The following is a 25,334-nucleotide window of genomic DNA, read 5'->3' as shown; positions in this document are numbered from 1 at the left end:
TTAGGTTTTTAATATACTTGAATGGAAATAACGTATATTAAAATATCTTAAAATATAATATTTTTAGGTACCAATAAAATTATGTTAATCAATAAAAATAGGCAGAATAAAAAAATGGCGCACTTTAAGTTCTCTCTCGGTGCACATTAGCTAGTCTAATGGCGATTGAAGACGACATCATTTTCTTTCACTTATTTTCTTCTATTTCTTGTTGTTTCAATTCATTTGTGCTTTTGTTGGGTAGTGTCTGGTGAGGTAGTTACCAACTGTAGAAAGTTATTTGCGGCAGCGAATGAACAGGAGCTCGATTTCTTTCCCCTTTTGGAGATTGAGGGCTCGACTGTGGACAAACTGCCTCTCTCTGTGTTTGAAGAGGGTGTCTCACAGTGGAGGTATGCTCTGGTGGGCCAATTTGTAGGTTCGGCTCCAAATTTTAGCTCTTTACAGAAGACCATCGAGATTACGTGGGGGAAATCTTCTTCGGTGAATGTCATTTTGGCAGGCTCAATCTTTTTGTATTTTAATTCGTTAATTCAACTACTAGGTACTGGGTTTTAGAGAATGACCCCTGACATGTGCATCATTAGACTGTTTTCCTTCGAAAATGGGAACCAAATCTAAAGGAATTAAGCCTTGATTTAGTTCATATGCCTGTTTGGGTGCAACTTTATAATGTCCCTTTGGAATTATTTCGAATAAGAGACTCAGCTATATTGCGAGTGCATTGGGTAAACCTTTGCACATGGATTCTATAACTGCTTCTAAGGAACGACGTGAGTATGCTCGATTTGTGTTGAGGTTGTTACTGGTTATAAATTCCCAGAGCATGTTGATGTTATGTTATACGATGGATCTATTGTTAGGGTTAAGGTATCTGTTCCTTAGATATCATCTTCATGTATTAATTGTGGACGATTTGGGCATGCAGTCAAATATTTTCCTCATAGTAAAAAGGTTGAGCAGGTTTGGAAAGTCAAAACATCTGTTGCGGGTATGAGTGGTGCAGTAAAGGAGATTGTGGATGTTGATGTAGAAAAAATGGGAAGGATAATAATCTGGCTATGATAAAGCAAATGTGAGTTGTGGACCTGAAAGGAAGTTGAGAGTGTGGCTATGCTAGGTGTGTCTGTTGATTTTGATTTAGTTGGGATTGTTGTGGATGGCAGTGCCACTAATGTTGGAATTGTTGTTCCTAGTAAGAATCAGATTAAGGGAAATGAGAATGCTAAGCAGGACTCTTAGCCTAGGAGAGTAAGAGGTAGGCCTGTTAAGGACCAGGAAAATGAGGTTATTTTGGGTGGATCGAAAAATAAGTTTGAGGTTCTTACTTCTATTGATCCTGAGATGGCTATGACTACTAATGTGAATTTTGGTCGAAATCCTAGGGAAGCTTCTCTTGGTGTTGCCAAATTAATGCGGGACTTAAAATTGAAGAAGAAAGAGCTGTTAGATAAATCAAATAAGATTGTTTATGGCCTAGGTGCTAGTGTTGGGGTTTCTTGTTCATCTCATTCATTATGATTGTATGCTATTGGAATGTTAGATGGCTTAATCACTCTCTTAAGCAGGTAAAGGTTTTGCATCGTGCTAATAGCTGTCAAGCTAATGTTTTATGCCTCTTAGAAACAAGGGTGAAAAGAGGTAAATCTTTGGATATTTTGTATAGTAATTTTTCTTATTGGGATTTCTGTTGTAACTATCATGCTATTAATGGTAGGATGGGTTCTTTGGAGGAAAGGCCTTGATTTTTCTGTTTATCAAGTGACTGATCAAGCTCTTTCTATTAAAGGTTCATTTGGGGTAAGATTTTTTCATCACTGCTATTTATGGTTTTAATGAGGGCACTGTGCGTGAGCAACTTTGGAATCATTTGAGCTCTACGGAAAATAGGATTGGGACGCTACCTTAGGTAATTGGGGGTGACTTTAATATCATTTTTAATTCTTTTGAGAGTTCTAATTCCCTTAGTGCTTTCACTAATTCAGATATTAGTGGCTTTCAAAGTTGTGTGGAAGACTTGGTCTAACAAGCAGCAAGAAACCTATTTTTCTCGTAAGTTAGATCATATCCTTATCAATCCTGATTGGGTTAGTTGTTATCCTGTTTTTTTGTGTGGAGTTCTAAGCCCCTGGTGATTTTGAGCATTGCCGGGCTGTTATGGTTTTCTAAATAGTCTCATATTAGCAAGCCTAAACCCTTCAACTTCTGGGTGCATCATCTAGATTTTCTTGACATTGTTATGGAATCTTGGCAGGTTCCTTGATGGTGACCCCCTTCAGATCCTTTTCCTGAAATTGACAAGGTTGAAGTGCAACCTTAAAATGTTGAATCAATCACAATTTCATGATATTTCTGGAAAAGTTAAGTAGAAAAGAGAGGAGTTGGCTAAGATTCAAACTGGTAACTTGTCTTCTAATGTATCTGTGGTAACATTGAGGCTTAGATTAAGGTTCAGCAGGAATTGCATAAGTTAAAGAGTGTCGAGCTGCTTTTCTACAAGTAGAAAGCCAAAGTGCACTGGCTACATGAGCGTGATCAGAGAACCCGATACTTTCATTCAGTGGTTGTTGCAAAGAGGAAGAGTAATACTATGCTTCCTGATAGTGATGGAAACAGGCTCGCAGGAGGCATTTAGAGGCAAGGTAAAGAAAACCCTAGCTTAGATGGTTATTCTTCCTATTCTTTAAGATGGCTTGGTCTGTTGTATGAGCGGATTTTTAAGGTTGTTGTGAGGTGTTTCTTTGCTACCTCTGTTTTTTTATTTAATGCTACAGTTGTGGTGCTTGTTCCTAAAGTTCCAATCTAGCTTTGGTTAAAGCCTTTAGACAAATTTCCTGTGTTCGATGTATATAAGACCTTAGGATTTTGGTTTCTTGGTTAGCATCTGTTTTCCCTGGGATGATTGCTCTGAACCAGCAACATTTGTGAAGGGGCAGAGTATCGTGGACAATAACTCTTTTTTCTTAGGAGCTGGTTAGAGGTTATCGTAAAATTTATTTTTCACGACTATGCTTTGAAGATCGATCTGCAAAAAGTATTTGATTCGGTGAACTGGGAGTTTGTCAAGGTTGTTCTTCATGCCTTGTGATTGCCTGGGAAATTATTAGCTAGATTTGGGCTTGTTTTACCACTCCTAAATACTCGATTGTGCTGAATAAGAGTTCGGTAGGTTATTTTAAGGGTGCGGGGCATCAAGATGAGTGATCCTATGTCACAATATATCTTTGTTTTAGCCATGAATGTACTATCTCGTATGCTTTATGTTGCAGCTGTTTAAAGGAGTTTTTAGCTATCATCCTAAGTGCAAGAAAGAGGGATTAACCCACCTCTGTTTCCTGATGACTTGCTTATCTTCTGCAAGGGAAATATTGATTCTATTATAGGGGGTTCAGTGATTTGGAAACTTTTACGCTATTTTAGTTTGAGATTAAATGTTCCTAAGTGTGGATCTTCATGGTTGTGGTTTTTATTGATCATAGTGAGACTATGTAGCAGTTCTGGATTCATGTTGGGGAAACTTCCTATAAGATATTTGGGTGTTCCCTTGGTGACTCGAAAAGTTACCGAGAAAGATTTCCTTGGGATTATTGACAAGATTAAAGATAAGTTACTCTTTGGGCCAATCGCACTTGAGTTTTGTTGGACGTTTACAAAGAATCAAGACTATTTTATTCAATATTACCAATTATTGGTAGGCAATTAATTTTTCCTTGGGCCACGATTAAGAGAATTGATCAAATTTGCTCGCGATTCTTTTGGAAGGTGCAAATCTAAATGCTAGTGGTGCAACTCATGTTAGCTGGGAGCAAATTTGTTTATTGAATTTTAAGGGGGCTTGGAGTTAAGGATGTTGGTGGATAGAACAAAGCTGTATTTTGTAGCTAATTAAGAACTTTTGGTAGGTTAAGATTCCTTTTGGGTTGCCTGGATCAAGGCTTATATTTGAGGAAATGGATTTTTTGCATAGGAGATTCCCTCAAATGTTAATATGGAGAAACCTTTTCTTTGAGTGTGACTTTTCCAGGGAGTTGTGGGAGAGCATCTTGGCTCTGTTTGTATTGCTCTTAGGGTGAGAAGCTTGGAACATAAGCTTGCGTAGGCTCTGGATCATTTTAGGGGGGAGTCTTTACTAGTTGTAATCCTTAAGCTATCTTGGGGTTGTCATGTATAGTGTATGGGGGAGAGAAATGACAGTACTTCAGAAATGTTTCTCAGTCAATAGATGTTGTTCTACAGAACATCAAGGAGATAGTGCAGATCCAGCTCCGAGGCTGGCGGATTAATAGACTTGATACTGTGAATATCATACTTTGCTCCTGTTGGGGCCTTATGCAGGCTGTTTTTGTTTATTTGTTATCTTTACTTTGTTGGCTTGACTATATTGTTGTAGCAGACTTCTGCTCTCTTTGGGTATTTGATTGAATTTATCCAAAAAAATAAAATAAAATTATTATTTTTTAAAGAGATTAAATTATTATTATTTAACCTTCTAAAGTTTTCTAATTTTTTTTTGGTTGTTGTGTTTTACTCATGCTCCATAAAAAAGATAATTAGATAAAAAAAAATACTTCCAAATGTCTTTATAGATTATAATACATTTGTAAAATCTTATAAAAAAATCTAATCGCAGACGGAGAAAATTTTTATAAGAAAAAATGTTCTTTTGCGGAAGATAAAGAGTGAAACTGGGATAAGTAAAGAAAATGGTCAAACTGTAATAGACCCATAACTTAAATTTGTTGTTTTAACCATAAATGGAGATAAAATATTTATAGGATGAATTGATGTATGATGCTCCTTCAAGGGGTACTAGATTATTCACCGACTTTTATACGTATTGACAATCGATGCATAACATATATATTATATATATATATTATATATATATATCTTTTTTCTTGAACATAGTTTTAAACATACTAATAATAGTTGTCATGATCAACCCTTATTGGATAGCAAAGTGTTTTTACTCATCCATCAATAGTAAACTATCTCTACTCATCCATCAATAGTAAACTATCTCTACTCATCCCTAAACTAAATATCATATAGGCTTGAATATTGTTTTCTAAATCAGTTATGCATCGAATGTAACTTATACAATTCACATATCATAAATCATATCATATATCAAAATCACCTTCCACAAGTCACATTCTTCCAATGTACCATAATTCATAACCACATGTCATGATACATATACGTCCACAATGATCATATTCTTTCCATACACCATAATTCTTAATCAACTTATCACAATACACATGCTTGCATTATCGTAATCTTCCAATGTCCCTTAAATCACGTCAACAGTTATTTGCTCAATATGATCACATACTTTAATCAAAACATCATAAATTTACAACATCAACTAATAAAAAGTATACCTATATTAGAATCTTAGATTTAGAGTACGTACATAGCTAAATCTTCATTCAACATTGAACACATTCATCACAAGTGAAAGACAACCACTCACCTCGATGATACAACCATACAATTCGACCCTAAACGCTTGCTAACACATTGTCGAACATCGGCAAACTATTTTTACCTTGTCATACACTCACCAAGGACCTTAGAAAACATATTATTGAGTCATTAAGAATTCCAAAATAGAGCAGAAAATTATGCTTATAAAACGAAACAAAATTCAACCGAAAGATCGACAAATCTTATCGTTGATGCGATATAAGCCTCCTAACTCAATGACAATTTCCCTTGATTAAATCTGATCAAGAACCATCAAAATCAGCACCTACACACAATTGAATCCTACAAAAACTGTAGTATTCGACACAACTCTCAGATTTCTGGAAAACGCTAAATCAACTTATTTTAAAAAAATCGATGTCCAAATTATTTACAATCAGAAAACTGTTTTAATATGATCATAATCACATTAAAACAACTTAGATTCATCAAGAATCATAAAAAAAAAACAGATCAAGAAAGTACCTTAATTAAATATTACGAAATAATCTTTTTGAAAAAACTATAATTAAAACCAATGATCTTCAAGATCACTTCACCATTAGATCTTTTAGTCATTAAAGCATAAAAGAGAGCCAAGAAAATAAGATTTATCTTGTTGGAAAAATGAAGATGAAAACTTTGAAGAAAATCTTGAATCAAGAGGAAGTGGAATTTGAAAACATGAAGAATAGAGGAAGAATTTGATTGAAATGAGGGACGATTGAAAAAGAAATAATGATGTATTTGATCATCAATGGATTAGAAAATGAATGAAAGAAAATATGGTGAAATGTTAAAATGAATTATGAAACAAAGTAGTTAAACAACTATAATTATAATCAAAATGGATTAGAATAAAGTAGAAATCAAGAGTATAAATGAGTTGAAATTCACGTTAAAAACAAGAGTAAAAATAGAGGGAAAATCAACTTGGTAAAATCGCTTTAGGGATTTTGATATTTGATCCTTTTCAAATTTAGTCACTAAAATCTCAATTTTAATAAAATTCAATTTAGCCACTTAATAAAATCAAATCAAAAACTTATTAAAATATTATTTAATATTCCAAAATCATATTCAATATTTTCAAAATATTTTTCATATTAATTTCAAAAATACGATTTATTGGAAACAACGTAAATTACCCTATTATAGACCCAAAACTACCAACCAAGACTTTGGAACATTACACATCTAGTATTTTATTCTTGATTATTTGACATGATAAAATCCTGATTAATTTTCATATTTACAGTTTGGTTCTACCATGTGAACCTATAGCTTTTGAAAAAACAATGGAAGACAAAAATTGGATATCTATGACGAAGAAGAAGTTGTCCACGATTGAGAAAAATAAAACATGGGAGTTGATTGATTAACCCCAAAATAAAAAGATGATTTGATTCAAGTGGTTTTACAGAACTAAGCTTAATATTGAAAGCTCAATGAACAAGCATAAAGCAAGGCTTATAGTAAAGGTTATGTTCAAGCTTTTTACATTTACTAGTCATACACCTTCGTACAAGTTGTTCGTTTGAAAACCGAAAGACTTGTAGCTACTCAAATGAACTGGAAATGTATCAGATTGATGTAAAATAAACTTTTTAAAATTTCATTTTGCATGATGAAATTTATGTTGAACGTCCTAGAGATTTTGTAAAGGAAAAAAGAGGACAAGATTCTTATCAAGAAGACCCTTTATGGCTGAAACAAGTTCAAGAGCTTGGTGAACAAGATAGATGATCATTTGTTGAGTTTAGGATCTGAGAAATGCTTGTTCGAGGTCATTCTTCACGTCAAACGTTAAAGAGTTATAATTTTTTGAAAGTTTCTCTTTATGTTAATGATCTCTTGCTGTTTGAAAATAATATACGATTGGTTGAAAAAAATCAAACATAAATGATAAAGGTTTTTAGATGACAAATTACTTGGAATGGAAATTAAGCAGACTGAGCATCATCTGACCATATAATCGAAACAATGACAATGGTTGACATTCAAATACAAATTGCATATTTCACGACCAAGTGGCCCAAGGAAATAATAAAAATAAATAAAAGAACCCTACAAGAGAAACCAGAGGGGGATGCAGTTAGCGTCAAAACAAAGATGAGCACATGGACTGCAAGCTGAGCCAACTCCCCCCATAAGAAAGCAAGTAATAAATGGCCATGTCGCAAGGAAGATTCAGCTCTTCCATTTTATTTATTTTAGTAAATTCTATGTTGTCCCCCTAATTATTGCGTAATTATTAATAGAATATATATAGTAGTAAATTAAAAGAAAATAAAATGGGAGGATAAACATGTTGAAGAACAAAGTATATGGCCATTTTGGGACAAGCTTGTGTCGGTCTGAAAAGAATTTGACTTTTCTTAGGTAGCTTATGAAAGCTGATGATGAGTACTGATGATGAGCAAAGAAACTGTCTGCTAAAGTTTAGAAAAAGTCGTTTTTCTAAAAGGAAAGGAAAGGCCCCTCCTAAAAGAAATAATAATGGAATGGAGGCATCTATGTCTAATCAAATAAACCTGTATAATAAGTATGTTAAGTGAGGAAGTTGGGATTTCTTGTACAATCTTATAGTGCTTTAACATGGATTCATGACAAAGATTTTCTTCTCTCTCTGTTAAAGATACAGCCATGTTACAGTTGCAGAGAGGAAAAGGAAGAACTGAAACTGATGAGAGGGTCATGTATGGGTCCTGATGCACGATAGGTGCTGGTGGGTTAGGTAGCAACCTCTGACCTCGGCCCCTTCCTTTAGATTCCTGCTTCTTCTCTTCCTTTATATGCATATCCAACTCATTTCTCTTTTTCTTTTTTGGCTTAAATATAAAATAATTGTACAAACTATACCGCATTTTATGAATAGGTGCCTAAATTATTTTTTGACTCATCTCGGTGCCTAACGTTACAAATATTACCACTTTATGCGTCCGAGACCGTCAGTTGCGTTAATTTCCTCCGTTTAGTGACATATCACGCTTTGGCAATTTTGAAATAATTTTAAAATTAAAAATTAAAAAATTTATATTTACAAAAAATCGTATTTTTTTTATAAAATTACAAAAAAATCCAAGATCCCTAAAATTCTCAAATCCTAACCCTAACCCTTAACTCCACTATCTTTTTTGCACGATCACTGCCTTCGACACCTCCCTTTCCATCTTTGTAGTCGTACGCCGTCATCCTTGCTGTGGATTCACCATCGTCTTCATGATGGTTCGTCGCTTGTTGTTTTTGTTAGGGGTGATTTCGGGGTTGATTTCATCACGATTACGTCATTTTTATGGCAATTGTTCGTCAGTTAATAGGTCTTCGGTGGAGGTACGACCATGTGGAAGTCCAATCGAAGATAAAAACGGTGGCAGGTGTAACACCCTACCCCGATAAGACACAGAGTTGACCGATTATAATACCACAAAAAAACCATCGAAGTGGCTAACCCAAAATTTTTCTTTAATTACTCATTTTAAACAATATTTTAAAAACTATTTAAATCAAATAATTCAAACAAAAATATATACAATAAGTTTAAATTGGGGAGCTCCCAAAAGTACAAGTATATCAAAATAACACCCAATTTTCAAATAAAGTTACAACTCTAAATATACAAGGGTCTACAAATATTACATGCCCTCTAAAGAAAAACTCAAGAAGTTCTTTGCTCCACACTCGGTCTGGTAGCTGCTGTTCAAAAAGGCTCCTCAACTGCTCCTCCTAAGTACCTGCGCATGGAACCAAATTCCGAACGTTGAGCTCACTAGCCCAATGTCACACTAACAACTAAACCATACTAAGAGTGTTTATCGAATGCTCAAGCTATCGAGTGTAAAGTAATAGTGAGTATACTCGTATACTTCACTCATTAATATATGGTAGACATCATTGTATGACTGAGGGTTCTGCATCTCGGAGCTCACGTACCCCTCTAGTCTAACAAGGATGAGGTATGAAATCTCTACATCGGACACAACACCCTCGACTAACCAACCCCTCGTGAGTGTCGGACCTAGGCCCTAGTTGGTTAATTTAAAGTGTCTCGCGACTACCTAAAAATCTCCAGACTAATTCTATTTCCCGACACCAATATCATTTACTAAAGTAACTCGGGTGTCCTTGTCGTTTTCCAAAGTATCAACCAAGGATATTTTTATGTCACCCTAATTGATCTCATTTCTAAATGTATTTTATTATTAACTTGTTCTCACTTTTAATCTTATTGATAATAATTATGGATTTATTGGTAAACCTCTTTATATCTTAAAATCCCTTGGAAAATAATGCCAAAAAAGTATGCTAGTATCGATACGAAGGTTCTCGGTATCGATACTCACATAGGGTATCGATACTCCACCTAGGGTACGATACTCAACATCAAATTTTAACTAAGGAAAATAAGGGGTAGTATCAACACTCTCAGGTCAGTATCAAGGGGAGTATCAATACCAAATTGGACTGTGGAAAATTGGTCTCGATACCGGCCCTTGGGTCTCGATACCGAAACTCCAGTATCGATACTCCTATAATGAGTATCGATACTCCCTCATAAAATCCACTTGATTTTATGCCTCTCACAAGAACAATATTGATATTGTTCTTCTAGTACTGAACTCACACTAAAAATGCCCTATTTGGGTAAGAATTTGACACCCAAATTCACCCATTAGTCTCTATTGAGGTTTCTAATTGTTTTTTAAGTCTTATGATAATAAACGGTCATAAATAAGAATTTAAAACATACTAAAAACACCAAACATTGAATCTACCATGAAATGCTCAACTATGCTTCATAACTCAACTCTTAAGCTAGAATGCATTTCTAATGACTCACAATTGACATGAAAAAGTTGTGAATGTGTTACCTTTGCTTCTTAGCTGCTAGAACCTCTTCCCAAATCATCCAAGGGTCACTTTTTCTTTTCCCCTTATCTTGGAGCTTTCTCCTACCTCTTTCACTAATCAAAGGTAAGGAACTGAATTATTGACTCAACTAGGTGTTTGGATTTAAGTTAAAACACTTCCTATCCTGAATCCACTAAAAATGAGCTAGAATCACTTGATTTTCTTAAATCTCCCTAAAAATCAATTTTTGAAACTTTAACTAAAACTTGAAATTAGGGTCTTGAATTGAAGCTTTTGGAATGAGAATTAATATTCTTACCTTAGCTAAACCCATCTAGGCTTGAAATTCTTAAAGATTTCACCTTTGTTTTACTTTGGAGAGGAATAAGAAGAGACGAAAGAAGGAAAGGAAGAGTGTTGTTGGTGGTTTTGGTTATCTTTTGATTTGAGAAATAGGCTAATTCAACTTCTAGTCCTCCCCTCTTCCAACCTAAAACTAAAATGGTCTCAATTCCCTAACATTTGGGCCTAGCTCAAGCCCAATTTCCAAACTCACTTGGTCCAAGCTATTTTCTAAGTCTATTGGGCTCTTTTTATAAGTCTCGGGTTAGAATGAACTACTAACCTAGGATTCGGAGTGTTGCAACAGACATGGTTACAGGGACTAGATTTAGGGTTTTTAAAGTTTGGAGAGGTTTTTATGATTTTTGAAAATTTGGGCTTATATATATATATATATATATATATATATTTATATAAGTTTTTTAAATAAAAATTTCAAAAATATCAGATTGTAATAGGTGTCGCTTAACAAAGGAAATTAACATTGTTGACGGCTCGGGAACCTAAAATGACAGAGCTTGAAACATTTGGCACATGGATAAATAAAAAAAATACTTTAAACACCTATTTGTGAGAAACGATATAGTTTAGATACTTATTCTATATTTAAACCTTTCTTTTTTACCAACCATGTAAAACATCATATATCACATGGTTTTTTCCCTACAAGAAACACTCAATTTTCTTATCCAACATCCTTTTTTTTATTCTCTAAAACAATCGCATTTCTTCATGGAATCAATAGAGCTTGTTTGAAAGTTGCTTCCCAACCTGAAATTTTATTATTTATATTTCTAAAGACAAGTCTCTTTATTGAAAAAAAAATACCACTATTTGTTTTTAAGGTATGAAAAAAAGGATAGTACTATGAAAATGACCCTCAAATTAATGGAATTGTATTGGAATGACCACATTACAGGCTTTAATAATGTTAGCAGCCAGCCTTTCCTCCCTTAGTTACGCCCTTCTATTTCTAGTCTCACTTTAGTCCTCTACACGTAGGAATGAGCATGGGTGGAGTTGAGTCAAGATTTAGATCAACCCGATCCGACTCAAAAATAAATTTATAAAAAAATTTATTAGTATTTTTATTCAATAAAAATATGAATTTAATCAAAAAAAATAATATATAGAGATGTCTGATTACAATTATTTCTAAATATATAAGATAAAATTATATATATTTTTTGGTCAAGTTAGATATTTTTATCATAAATCCTAACCGGACCCGAACATAATCTATATAAAACCCGACCCAACGATTCGAAGCCGATTTTTTTTAAAAATCTGACCCGATAAGATTGGGTCGGGTTGAAACCCGTCGGATTCAGATCCGTGCCCATTCCTAACTACATGCGTATGGTTTGTGTCTGATATGTGTCGAAACCGTCTTTCGGTTGGGCCCCGGAATTAGGCTTCGACTTGAAAAATATGGATTGGAGTCGCCACCGACCACTTTAAAATGAATTTAGGTGGGTCGGACACCATCTTACCTGATCTGCGTTGTACCAGAAATGTGTTGGGTTCGGGAGTCGGTTACGGCCAAGAAAGGATTAGCACCCTTGAACCGCCCTTTCGGTACCAATTAATTTGTCGGTTGTCTTTAATTGCGAAAATTAGAATTAAAATTAAAATTTTAATTTTCAATTTGAATTAATTACCTTTGGAGTTCTTCTAAAAAAGTTGAAAAGGTTAGATAAAAATAATATTAAATAAATATTAAATAAATAACAATAATAATAATAATAAAATTAACTGAAATAATAAATCAAAGGAGAGGAAAATAAATAAATAAAATAAAATAAATGAATAAATAAAAAATATTAAATAAAAACGAAAACAAAAGTGAAAATAATAAAATAATAATAAAGGGAAATAAGATAAAAAAGGTAAATAAATAAATAAATAAATACATAAATAATAATGATGATGAAAAAAAATAAAAAATGTTAAATAAAATAAAAACAATATGAAGAAAAAATTAAAAATTAAAAAAAAAGCTTAACAAATCAAAATTAAACTAAAACTGAGCTGCCAAAACAAGAAAAAAGGTTAGAAGGACTAAAAAACAAAACAAGAACTTAAAAGGCTAAAACAGAACTTTAAAGGCCTAAAAAAACAAAATAGAAATTCAGAGGGTTGAACCACAAACATAAAAAAACTAACATCAAAATATTAAACATTGTGGGCACTAGAAATGCGAATAACCCAAAACTAATATAGAGGACTAAAATAAAATAAACAGAAACATGAAGGAGCAAATACTAATTAAACTCAACACAAGGCAGTGACTAAAAAAAATAATTACACATATCGTGACCAAAGTCAAACATTTAAAAAATGGTATAACAAGTAAATTGGTGACTAGAATATAAATGTGCTGCTAAATTAGAGGGGTTTAATAAGTAATTAACCCTAAACCTAAATATAACCTAAAGCTTAAACTAAAACCCCCAGATCTCTTTCTCTCCTTGCTTTCTCTTTGCGGCCGAGAGAGTGGAACTCTCACAAACAAATGTCGACCACCACGTATTGGTGGCCGTTTACTACGCCACGCTCCTTCGGACTCTGACGACTTCCTAACCCGACGATAAGGGCTGACAACTAAGGTAAAGGAATCTCTCTCCTCTCTTATTTCTTATATTCGAATGAAAATATGCATGCCAAGAATGAAAAGGAAAAATACAAAGGTCGAATACCTTTGAAAACTGGTTCTTTGTTTCCTGGATTGCTCGTAAAATTCAATTGTTGATGTAAACTTTGTCTTTTTTATTGCTGATCCAACCCTCCCCTTTCGAATGTATGTTTACATTAATAGCCAAAACAAAAGCCTATTACGTGTGGTTTTAAAGTTCTAATGAGACTAAAATTCTTTCTTTCTTTTCGGTTTTCACATAGTCTTCAAATGCCGAACAAAACGAGGATGTTGCCACCGGAATCGGGACTCTCTAAGAGTCGTGGGGGTTGAATCTGTCAAGTGCTTCAGTAGTGGGTTACTGGGGCAGTTTAGGTTCACTGTGGGCCACTAGGCTCTGCTGGGCCTTATTTGAAACATATATTCGGATGGACTAAAAAGTGGGTCTACAGCTGCCCCTCTTTGCCCATAGTGTAACGGGGATAGGGCAAAGATTAAAAGACACACTTTTCGCTCGGTGGAGTTGACTCTGATGTTTCAATAACTCTCTGTCGAATTGAGTTGTGGATGGCCCATTTTTTGCGAAGTCGAGTCCATCTTGAGGCCATTAGTTCGGAATTTGAATCGAAATATGGCTCCTCGTTGTAGCCCGCTTCAGTCTTCTTCTTGGTTTAAAGATCTTTGTTCCAAAAATTCGACTTGAAAGTAATTCTTTAACTCCAAGCTATGGTTGACAGGCCCTTGAGCTGAATGAAATCGAACTCGAAAGGTCTTCGTTGACAGATAGCTTTTCTCGACTTAAGCTATGCTGTCGGGAAACGTTTTTTGTTACTGAAGCACGGTTAACTTGGGTCTTCTTCTCGTCTTAAAAAACCTCGATTGCAACCGGACAGTAGTGAATGATGTGTCATGGAGCTGATCGTAGTTGAACTTGAATGTCTTTGTAACAGATAACCCTTCTCGCCTTGAGTTATGCTGTAAATGATGCGCCGTTGAGCTGAGTGTAGTCGAACTCGAAGGTCTTTGGTTGGAAGATAACCTTTCTCGACTTAAGTTATGCTGCAAATGATGTGCCCTCGAAGCTGAGTGTAATCGAACTCGGGGGTCTTTGGCAGATAGCCCTTCTCGACTTAAACTATGCTGGAAATGATTTTTTTATCACTGAGGCACGGTTAATCCAGGTCTTCTTCTGGACTTGAAAACCTCGATTACAGCCGGACAATAGTGTGATTGAGGTGTCATCGAGCTGATTGGAATCGAACTCGACAGTTTTATTGACAGATAGCCCTTCTTGCCTTGAGCTATTCTGTAAGCTTGATTTGCCTCTAAGTTGAATATAATCGAACTCGAAGGTCTTTAGCAGATAGCCCTTCTCGACTTAAGCTATGCTGCAAATGATGTGTCGTTGAGCTGAGCGTAGTAGAACTCAAAGGTCTTTTGTTGGCAGACAACCCTTCTAGACTTAAGTTGTACTGCAAATGATATGCCCTGGAGCTGAGCGTAGTCGAACTCGGGGTTCTTTGGCAGATAACCCTTCTCGAATTAAGCTATGCTGCAAATGATGTGCCCTGGAGCTGAGCGTAGTCGAACTCAAAGGTCTTTTGGTCACAGATAACCCTTCTAGCCTTGAGTTATGTTGTAAATGATGTGCCCTCGAAGCTGAGTGTAATCGAACTCAGGGTCCTTGGCAGATAGCCCTTCTCGACTTAAGCTATGCTGCAAATGATGTGCCTTGGAGCTGAGCGTAGTCGAACTCAAAGGTCTTTGGTTGGCAGATAACCCTTCTCGACTTAAGTTATACTGCAAATGATGTGCCCTCGAAGCTGAGTGTAATCGAACTCGGGGGTCTTTGGTCGGCAGATAACCCTTCTCGACTTAAGTTATGCTGCAAATAGTTTGTTTAAAAAAATGGCTTCCCTTAACGGGTCGAAGCCGGTCATGATTCTTCAGGTGGTTCCTCTGAGCGAGAATCAAGTAAGACAATCTTTGGATGATTCCCATTTTATGGGAAAGCCCGTTGATGAATTCTGATAGCCAAATATCTTCCGTTGTGGAATTGAAATCTGGTTTGAAGACATAAACTAGAAACATGTTGCTCATTGTTGAGTTGAGCTGAACTGAATTTGATCTGAATTGGTTCTCGAACCCATCTGAAATTGGTTCTGAGATCTGTAGATATGTAAAGTCGGTTGAGGTGTAGCTTCTTGCTGCTGAGTTACACCATCGTTTTTTAAAGGTGCTTGCAAGTCGAGTAGCCTTCATCCTAAAGTCGAAGCTTGACTCTGAAAGCTGCAAAATTATGTATGCTAAAATGATGAATGTGATGCACCTAAGTATGTCTAAGATGCATGCAACATGATAAATTATGTGTATTTCTTGGATGGAGTCTCGTGTTTGGCCTGTCAATCTGGTCCTTGGAATGGATCGTGCCCCATTTGCTTCCCGAGCTTTGGCTTTACAGACTTTTCATATCTGAGACTGTTCTGCTTGAAAATGTTTTTCTCTTTTTTTCTTGTTTTAGGAGAGAGAAATGATAAAAATATTGTAAAATATTGTTCGCAATTGAATCAAATTGTAAATGTGAGTTCAAAAAATATCAAAGGAATCAAGAGCTCTTTTAATGCTTTTAGAGTTACAAATCTTTGACAAATGTTCAAATGGATGAGTTGGCTTTAGGTTGGCCTCCTTTCTAAGGTTTTGTAACCCAAAATGCCATTTTTTTAAATATCGAAATATGCTTTTTTTCATTTGGGTGCGGACAAAATGACGCAACTAGAATGACCAATTACTAGACATTTTATTTCGGCCCTCTGAAATCTTCCACTTGTTTAAGCTTTGTAGGCTCCTCCAACAAGGGCAGTGCAAACAAAATCGGTCTAAAAATGAAATTCTTGAGTGCTCGTGTGTAGTCGACTATAACAGGTGTTCCTTAACACCCTTAGTCCAACATCACCGAAAATTTCTTGCTTAGATAAATTTGATTTAATTTGCCGTTATCTGGTAAGCTGGATCCATAAAGCCGGGGCATTAACCAATTGCTTTAGAGGGACCACTTATAATCAGTTTTATCAAGTTTAACTGAAGGGTTCGTCTCATCATAAAGTCTTCAGCCTGACAAAAGCAGTGGAGCAAACACCGAATTGCCAAGTTTTCGAGCAATGTCATGGTTTGAACGTAATCTACTCATAAGGCCAGGGCTTTCAAGTTTCCTCTATAACCAATTGCCTTAGCGGAATAGCTCAGTTTTTATGGATTTAATTTCTTAAGATTGTCAAGAAGAACCTGTTATAGCCTATGTATTTGTTGAAAGTCAAAAATTTCATCTTTAGAGTTCAATTTTCAAGCAACTGACCTAAACTGGATTCACCTATTCGACTCTTTCATTTGTAAAGATCATCATCGTCATTGAAAGTCTTAAATAAAAAACATAGTAATTGTCATATGCAAATGATGGCCCGTGTTGTCCGCATTTTATGAAAGAAAAAGGGTATATTGGTTAATTCCAAGAGAGGGTATGGTGTTTGAGGGTATATTCTGGATAAGGTCAAAGTCCTTGTTTTAAATCATGTTACTTCGTCAAAGATTCGTAACTTTGAACCGTTTACAGAGTTTCTTAATTCGAATGATATGCGCAGAATTGCAAATTTGCAAATATGATCCATTTCTTAACATCTTTTAAAGTAACATAAATTTGATTAAAATGTCTTTACAAAAACTTGAGAAAAAATGGAAGAAAAACAAAGTCAAACAGAATGCCTCAAATGATGAAATGATATTCCTCACTTGGATGCCCCCAAGTTGTTGAAGTCGATCCAGTTCTGGTTACGCATCTTTTGTACAACCCTCTTGAATGCGTAACAGTTCTCAATTGTGTGCCCTGGGACTCCGCCGTGATATTCACAATACGCATTCTCATCATACCACTTGGGGTATGGGGGCTTCATGGGTTCTACTGGATATGGTGACACCACATGGGTGTCAAGAAGTTGCTGGTAAAGCTCTTTGTAGGTCATGGGAATTGGGTCGAAATGTTCCCTTTCCCTCTTGGAATCTTGTTTAGAAGTACCTAACGGTACAGCTGCAGTTGATTTTGGGCTGGAGATTGTAACACCTTTGCTGGAGTGTTTGATGTTGTTAACCTCTCCATCCCTCTCCCTCATAGGAGGCTTCTTACTGGCTTCCTCATCCTTAATCTTGCCTTGCTTTATGGCCGACTCAATCATTTCTCCGGCCATAACCAAGTCTGAAAAGCTTCCTAATGTGATCGCCACCATATGCCCGAAGTATGGAGCCTTTAGAGTCTGCACGAAAAGTTTCCGGGTTTCCTTTTCATCTAACGGTGGATGAACTTGCACAGCCAAGTCCCTCCATTTTTGTGCGTACTGCCTGAAACTCTCGTTATGCTTCTTTTCCATGTTTTGTAGCATAACTCGATCTGGCCTTATGTCATTATTATGCTTGTATTGTTCCAGAAATGACTTGGCCAGGTCCTTCCAGGTCTTGATATTTGATCGGCTTAGCTGGTTGTACCACCGAATGGCTGAGCCCGACAGACTATCCTGAAAGCAGTGGATCAGGAGTTGGTCGTTTCCTCCATATCCTGTCATCTTTCGGCAGAACATGGTGATGTGAGCGGATGGGCAACTATTCCCGCCAAACTTCTCGAACTCCGGAGACTTAAATTTCGGGGGAAGAACCAAGTCCGGGACTAGACTAAGTTCCGTTGCATCGATTTCATGGTAGTCACGGTCTCCTTTGACTATATTCATTTGGTCCTCCAATGTTTTGATTTTTCCTCCATCTTCCTCGCTTTTTTCCTCTTCGTCCAAATCCGGTATATAATAACCCGGATTGTTCCTAGGGTTAAATACAGAGGACAAGGGCTTTGATTTTGCAGCAGATGAGTCCCCTCGAAGTTTGGTAGGATTTCAGGTGAGATAACCACTTGCGGGGTAGGTTGTATAGTTTACCCCTTCCGGTGAACCTGCCCCAGGCGCACTGGTCTGTTGTAGGCCAACTAACTTGGCAACGATCTGATCAACCAAGGACTCTTGGTTCTTTGTGTGATTGTTCCAGAGTATTGCGACTTCGGTTTATCTTGTCTTCTAGCTCCTTCTGTAGTTTTAACAATCCCTCGCTTTGTGTAATTCTGGCTTCCATCCTCTTCTTCTTCAAACGAGTGTTATGGGATGGGGTGTGTCCAAGCTTGAGGCGGTGTATCCATATTTGTCCCTTTGATGAGACATGTTTATGTTAGTTAATGTGAATGCAAAGAAACAACAAAATGCAAAGAAAATAAGAAATCAAAATGTCTAAATATATGATGCATGAAAGGTCCGAGCATTGATCCAAAAAATGTGCCTGTTATTCTGAATAACCCTTATTGGTGACAAAAGTGTTACGTCTGAAGACAAAAACTCTTTTTGATGGTACAAATCCTGTACACTTCTGACAAGTTGATTCTTTTTTTACTATTGAATCCTGTCGAACCATTCCGCTCCTTTGGCTAAAATGTGCAAATATGAGATGCTTGCCCCAAAAAGATCTCGAAGGACTGCATCTCCGACTTTCACTTTCTACCGAGCTTGTTTCTAACGAAAGTGTCATTGGAGCCCTCCATCGAGAAACTATCCGAAGCTTGCTTCTTGAATTTGTCAGTAATGGCATCCAGCTCAGCTAGGGTTTCACCATCTTGTTCTTGTAGTTTTCAAAAGGAGCGACCAGTCAGTGACCTTTTCCTCGTATTGCCCCTGCAACTTTGCCTTTGAGTATTCTTTGACCACGGTTGGACTTCTGAGTTTTTTTTATCTCTTTGTATTATAACCCCTTTGTCTGTTAATGTAGATATTACGTTTAACAAACCATTTTTGGTGATCAACACCTCTTTAATGATGCAAATGATGAGAACAAAATGAAAAATAAAAATAAAAGAGTTAGTGAGGTAAATCAAACAATAAAAAATGAAAAATGCTACCCCACATGATATCTACCCCACATGCTTATTATTCCTACCCGGACATGATCTATCCCGCATGAATTTCAAACAAAACCTAACCACATTTTGTCTAGTTCGCATGCTTTGAACCGAAAATAAAGCAGGAAATAAACAGCCTAGGGTTTGGAATGAGGTTTCGGGGTGGGCTCTAATTCCCTGTACTCTCCCCGGTTTAGGTTCTAAAAAAGGTACTCGGTTCCCCTTGTCGGTGCCCCTTGGGCTTTCCAGACCCTTATACTAAGCCCATTATAAGCTTGTGTGGACAAAGTAAACTCGAGAGGAAACATTCCCTTATGCCCATACGGAGAATGAATTCACACGAAGGCATAAGGTATATGAATCCCGAAGGTTACTTGATAGGCCCATACGGTGAATAAATTCACACGAAGGCGTCGCTTTCGCCCCCACTTAAAAGGGTTCGGAGCTCGGGTACAGAGCCTGAGATGGAAACTTTTAAAAATCTAAAATCATTGAAAAAAAAATGTTAGTACACAACTATTTATTTGAAAAATATCAAAGGTAATAATTGGAATCGAATAAATAAATTAAAATTTAAAATTTACAATTTCGCATAAAAAGACAACCGAAAATTATTCTGGCCTGACTCACTTACCTGTCCCCAGCGGAGTCGCCAAGGTGTCGAAACCGTCTTTCGGTTGGGCCCCGAAATTGGGCTTCGACTTGAAAAATATGGATTGGAGTCGCCACCGACCACTTTAAAACGAATTTAGGTGGGTCGGACACCATCTTACCTGATCTGCGTTGTACCAGAAATGTGTTGGGTTCGGGAGTCGTTTACGGCCAAGTAGGATTAGCACCCTTGAACCGCCCTTTCGTACCAATATTTGTCGGTTGTCTTTAATTGCGAAAATTAGAATTAAATTAAAATTTTAATTTTCAATTTGAATTAATTACCTTTGGAGTTCTTCTAAAAAGTTGAAAGGTTAGATAAAAATATATTAAATAATATTAAAATAACAACAATAATAATAATAAATTAACTGAAATAATAAATCAAAGAGAGGAAAATAAATAAAAAAAATAAAAAAAATGAATAAATAAAAATATTAATAAAACGAAAACAAAAGTGAAAATAATAAATAATAATAAAGGGAAATAAGATAAAAAGGTAAATAATAATAAATACTAAATAATAATGATGAAAAAAATAAAAAAATGTTAAATAAAATAAAACAATATGAAGAAAAAATTAAAAATTAAAAAAAGCTTAACAAATCAAAATTAACTAAAACTGAGCTGCCAAAACAAAGAACAAAAGTTAGAAGGACTAAAATAACAAACAAGAACTTAAAGGCTAAAAACAGAACTTTAAAGGCCTAAAAAAACAATAGAATTCAGAGGGTTGAACCACAAACAAAAAAACTAACATCAAAATATTAACATTGTGGGCACTAGAAATGCGAATAACCCAAAACTAATATAGAGGACTAAATAAATAAACAGAAAGAAGGGCAAATACTAATTAAACTCAACACAAGCAGTGGCTAAAAAAAATAATTACACATACGTGACCAAAGTCAAACATTTAAAAAAATGGTATAACAAGTAAATTGGTGACTAGAATATAAATGTGCTGCTAATTAGGGGTTTAATAGTAATTAACCCTAAACCTAATATATAACCTAAAGCTTAAACTAAACCCCCAGATCTCTTTCTCTCCTTGCTTTCCTTTGCGGCCGAGAGAGTGGAACTCTCACAAACAAATGTCGACCACCACGTATTGGTGGCCGTTTACTACGCCACGCTGCTCCTTCGGACTCTGACGACTTTCCTAACCCGACGATAAGGCTGACAACTAAGGTAAAGGAATCTCTCTCCTCTCTTATTTTCTTATATTCGAATGAAAATATGCCAAGAACGAAAAAGGAAAAATACAAAGGTCGAATACCTTTGAAAACTGGTTCTTTGTTTCCTGGATTGCTCGTAAAATTCAATGTTGATGTAAACTTTGTCTTTTTTATTGCTGATCCAACCCTCCCCTTTCGAATGTATGTTTACATTAATTTATAGCCAAACAAGCCTATTACGTGGTTTTAAAGTTCTAATGAGACTAAAATTCTTTGCTTTTTTTTCGGTTTTCACATAGTCTTCAATGCCGAACAAAACGGAGGATGTTGCCACCGGAATCGGGACTCTCTAAGAGTCGTGCGGGGTTGAATCTATCAAGGCTTCAGTAGTGTGGGTTACTGGGCAGTTTGGGTTCACTGTGGGCCACTAGGCTGCTCTGCTGGCCTTATTTGAACATATATTCGATGGACTAAAGTGGGTCTACAATATGCATTAAGGATTCATTCAAAAATGTTTTCAGATTTAGAAAATGATTGAAATCAAGTTCATAGTTTAGAGGTGTTTAATGCAATTAACTCAAAATTTATAAAATAAAACATGAAAATTGATGCGTCCCTCTTTTTCTAACGAACTAAACCCGTCTTTGTATAAAGAGACGAAATGAAACATATGCGTCTCTTTCTCTAAGAACTTGAAGGAAATAGGACCAAGCAGTATAAAAAAAAATATAGTTCTTCCTAGAAGCTAAGGTTGAAGTTTCATCCTCCATGTCTTGCAATGAATGGCTTTTCCCCAGCAAATTTCGTGCTCCAAGTCCAACACGAAGATCATCAACGCTCCACTAATTCTATAAATCAATTCTCCCTTCTTACACAGTTCCCAAGGACTCTCATGGTACTACTCAATTTATCTTTCTGCTGTCATCTGATCTAGTTCAAGAGTCAATCTCAATCTATGAAATTTAATTCGTTCCTGTTTTGGTTTTCACGGTTGATTAATCATAGCTGTAGCATCGTTTATGGGAAGAGATCAATTCCATTTCCAGGGAACGAGTGAGTGAGAAGCAAACATGGGGATGATCTATCAGATGATCGTTCACAGGCAGGAGACAAGAAGAGGAGGCTTAACGTGGAACAAGTGAAGACATTAGAGAAGAACTTCGAGTTGGGCAACAGGCTCGAACCCGACAGGAAACTGCAGCTGGCTAGAGCTCTTGGACTGCAACCCAGACAGATTGCTATTTGGTTTCAGAACAGAAGAGCCAGATGGAAAATCAAGCAACTAGAGAAAGATACGATCTCCTTAGACAGTACCAAATGATCAAAGCTGATAACGATGCACTTCAAGCTCACAACAAAAAGCTCCACGCAGAGGTAATCTATTTATCATGATTAATTCAATGAATATTTAGTTATTTATAAGTTATTAATGTGCATGTAGATAATGGCACTGAAAAGCTCTCCAAGCGAATGTATCAACCTGAACACAGCATTCCAAGGCTGTAGCAGCAGCAGAAGTGAGAACAGCTCGGATGTGAAGTTGGACATATCAGTTTCGGCAAATGACAGTCCGCTAACATGTAGCAGATCGAGAACACCACTGTTCCATGCCGCATTGTCGAATTTAAGACACGATCATCATCATCAGCCACCCCAAATGGTTAAAGAAGAAAGCCTCAGCACCAACATGTTTTGCACCACCGAGGATCAAACCGGGTTTTGGCCATGGCTCGACCAACAACATTTCGATTGATTCAAGCTCAGTGAAGTTGGTTTTAGAAACCAAGTTAAATGATATATACTTGTTTCCTAAGTAAATTGCACTGGAGGTGCATGGCCATGGAAGAATACATAAAGACGATTCTCTTTGGCTACAGATTTTCAATTAATGTTTCTTTTTCCACCTTGCTTTGAAATCATGTGTTTTTTTTACTGTGGAGTGCATTGAAGTCAGTCCCTAATAATAATCTTATTTTTATTCTTCCTGTTTTCATCATGAATTGATCAGTACTAAAGTGTAAACGACAATGGTGAACAGAAAATATCTAATCCTAAGTTTATATCATATTTTAAAAATGATTGAGAAAAAATTCGTGTAGTCCACTGGCCACTGTCATTCACTCTAGCACCATCTTTCATTTTTGGTCCCATTTCTTCTTTCAATTGACAGATTCAAAGTAGTTGTCATTGGCACCCCAAAGCAATAAGTAAATATTGATGTAAATGAATGTGTTAGGAAAATAATTATCTTACTGTCTGGTAGCTGACCTATATTCCTCATTCAACAAAATACTCAACTAGTCTTTTGGTGCACTAGGATGTACATGTATATTTACAAAGAAACCTTTATAACTTGGCACAAACAAGTTACAGGGTGTAATTATAAATTAAACGCGACGTTACTCGCTTGTTTATTTAGTTAAAAAAAATTGATTATTTAATTATAGTCTTTCTTATGGATCATGTGAAGAGATTTGAGATAATCTCCGGCAACATGCAGGCTGCAACTACCAGCATTTAGTGAGAAGAGTTTTAAAATAGTATATATTAATATATGGCATAAGATTTAATTATAAACTGTAATTTTGTTTTGTTTTATACATATTTAAGATATACGGATACGAAAAAATTGACGGTTAAGATTAACAATATGAAATAAGAAGATATTCAACGAGAAAAAAATGCGGAGTCAATCTTAGCCTTCTACTTTCATTCATCTCAAAGTCATAAATATATAATTTTTTTAAAATAATTACCATTTGTAAGTGAATTCTAACCCTTAATATGTATATTATCAATGTCTAAGTATAATGAATCATATGATGTCAAGTGTTAAATGATTTCTTAATTAAAAATAATGTTTTATTGCGTATAATAGTAGGAAAAGAATGCACTCGGGTTCTACATTTGCATTTGTAAGGTTCAGGAAGAAGTCAGAAGCGAACATAGCAGTGTTTAAAGCAAATGGTAGGGTGTTGGATGGTTTTAAGATAAGAGTATATCTGATAAGGAGTCTGCTATTAATAATAAGAGGGGGTTGCTATTAAGAGAGATACAAAAATATGGAAGCCAACGTTAAGGGATTTTAGATCTTTCAAGGAAATTGTGGGAGGGTTAAAGGGTGGTGACGGAGATTCTCATGTGCTGGGAGGGCGAAAACAGGTTCTGAAATAGGGTCATTTTGAGGGGTTAATTCATGTAAACGTCAGAGATTGTAGAGTGCCAAATATGTGCAAAAGAAATGAGGCAAATAACAGTTCTATAATTGTTCCATGCAAGCCTTATTGTGGAGAGAGCGTAGTCTAGTTGGTAAAAATTAAGAAACTGCTTTAATGAAGACATTGTGTAAACAACTTTTAGAGCTAAAGGGTTTGAAGTGAAGGTGAGCCCTTGGCACGATTTATTAGTTATTGTTCAATTCCAAGATGGACAAGATCGTCAAGCTTGCTGGTTATGTAGAGAGGAATGGTTACACTCATGGTTTGACGAGTTAGAACTTTTGGAAGGTTTTGAGAATAAAGTCAAGGTTAATATTTGGGTTTCGTTGAAGGACGTTCCTTTAGCAATATGGAGTGTGAAGTTTTACAGATATTGGAAGTCGGTGGGGGAAAGTGCTAATGATCGACGATGAAACTAAAAATCGTGATCGTTTCGATGTTGCTAAGCTTCTGTTGGAAGTGCAATATGAGTCAATGATCCCAAAAAAAGTGTTCATTTTTTTTCAAAGGGAACGTTTATACAATCAAAATTAGTATTGAGTTTCAGGAGGAAAGCAGAACTTTCATAGACGGGACATTGGTGGGTGGTGGTATGTGGTGTACATCGTTGTGGGAAATGATGATGATCTGGCTTTCGAGGATGAAAATGTACAGGTCCAGTTTAGTGAAAGGGTGTAATGTGAGGAACAAGTTGATTTAGTAAGTCAGAGGAGTTTTCAAGTCAAAGGTGCGTTGGAACACGGAGAAAAGCAGACAGAAGCTTTGGAGGTGCACAGTGTTGGTTCTGAAGATAGGCTTCATGATGTGCCTATAGTATCAAATATTGGGCCTGGGTATAAGGTCGTGGATGATAGTTTTGGGTTAATGAATATCAATAGAGGTTTGGATACTCATTGGGAGAAAGAGTCCATTTCACACAGCTCAAGGCTCCAGGAAGTGCAGATTGAAGAAATTTCTCTCTCAAATTAGTCGATGTAGCATATTCGGACGTTATCTAGAAGGTGATATTGGGA

The 25,334-nt window shown here is 36.0% G+C and overlaps 1 pseudogene; it reads left to right on the top strand.

Annotated features, from left to right (window-relative positions):
* The first annotated feature begins 1,344 nt into the window (after positions 1-1,344).
* LOC120138583 lies at positions 1,345-22,856 on the top strand (annotated as a pseudogene).
* The last annotated feature ends 2,478 nt before the right edge of the window (positions 22,857-25,334 follow it).

The sequence above is a fragment of the Hibiscus syriacus genome, unplaced genomic scaffold, assembly GCF_006381635.1.
Source record: "Hibiscus syriacus cultivar Baekdansim isolate YM2019G1 unplaced genomic scaffold, ASM638163v2 tig00002237_pilon, whole genome shotgun sequence".
NCBI lineage: Eukaryota > Viridiplantae > Streptophyta > Magnoliopsida > Malvales > Malvaceae > Hibiscus > Hibiscus syriacus.
The sequence above is the reverse complement of the archived record's forward strand: the minus strand, read 5'-3'. Positions and strand labels throughout refer to the sequence as shown.